General features: G+C 44.3%; 1 pseudogene; it reads left to right on the forward strand.

The window, feature by feature from the left end:
- The first annotated feature begins 383 nt into the window (after positions 1–383).
- LOC149875145 (uncharacterized) lies at positions 384–1242 on the forward strand (annotated as a pseudogene).
- The last annotated feature ends 245 nt before the right edge of the window (positions 1243–1487 follow it).

The following is a 1487-nucleotide window of genomic DNA, read 5'->3' on the forward strand; positions in this document are numbered from 1 at the left end:
ATTTCATGAAGTGTTCCCCCCATATGTTATCAATTTGGTTAATAGGTTTTTTGAGTGACAGGTACTCTTATCATTTGAGTGACCTTGTACACTTCATCCTCACACACAACAACTTCACTTTTAATAACCAACACTTCCTCCAGACAATGGGCACCAAAATGGCCCCACAGTATGCCAACCTTTTTATGAGCCACCTGGAAGAAGACTTCCTCAAGAACTGCACCATCAAACCCATGTTATACTTAAGATATATTGATGACATCTTCATCATTTGAACTGAAAACCTATCTCTGATTGAGTTCCATCAGAAATTCAACTGTCACCATCCCTCCATCCAACTTTCTCTAGAATACTCCAGCACCAACATCTCCTTTTTAGACACAATGATCAGCATCTAGAATGATAAAATACAGACCACGTTATACAAGAAACCCACAGACGAACGTACATATCTGCACAGAATCAGCAATCACCCTAAAACACGAAAAAAGCTGTGATATACAGCCAAGCCCTCAGATACCACTAAATTTGCACTGAAGAGAACACCCGGGATTGCCACCTCACCAATCTTAAAAAGGGTTTCACGCAACAAGGACACACCTCCAGAGAGACGGATCACACGTTTGAAAGAGCCACCCAGAAACCATGGGAAGAAGTGCTGCAGTACAGAAGAAAAACCCCCACAAATCACACACCACTGGTTATGACATATCACCCCTCCCTTGAATCCATATGGAAAATCCTCAAACAATTGCAACCCATACTAGAAAGAGACTCTATTCTTCAAAAGATCTTCCCAGAGCCACCCATCCTAGCCTTCAAACAAGCCCCAAACCTCGCTAACCCCATCACCAGACGCAAACTTCCACAAGCCCAGAACACACCAAAAGGATCCAGACCATGCCATGACAAGAAATGCAAAATCTGCCAACACATCTCCACCACTGCCACGATCACTACACCCCACAACAGAGCCATCAGCATTCCCGGATCTTACAGCTGCACCTCCAGAAATGTAATATATCTCATCCAATGCACCAAATGCTCTGATGGAAAATACGCAGGAGAGACCAAACAACAACTGTGCACCAGAATGAATACACATCGGAAATCTATCAAAGACAGGAATACCCAGTGACCCGTGGGGGCACGTTTCTCACAAGAAAACCACTCTCTCTCCAATCTCTCAGTCCTGATCCTCAAAGGAAACTTACAAAACACTTCCCAGAGACGAGCCTATGAACTCCACTTCATCAACCTCCTGGATACTAAAAATCACAGACTAAATATAGACATTGGATTTATGATACATTATAACCTGCCTGACATCTGACTCCCCAGGTATCTTTCCACTATTCATCCTCCTTCTCTCTCCCCGCCTCCCCGCCTGCCTCTCACCCATGGACTCCTCAATCTACATTTTCACTGACTACCTGTCTTGCATGCAGCCCAGCCCAGCCCCTGGCTTCTTTACTTTTCATTCCATC

The sequence above is a fragment of the Crocodylus siamensis genome, chromosome 1 (genome assembly GCF_052110815.1).
Source record: "Crocodylus siamensis isolate JL-2025a chromosome 1, ASM5211081v1, whole genome shotgun sequence".
Taxonomy (NCBI): Eukaryota; Metazoa; Chordata; order Crocodylia; family Crocodylidae; genus Crocodylus; species Crocodylus siamensis.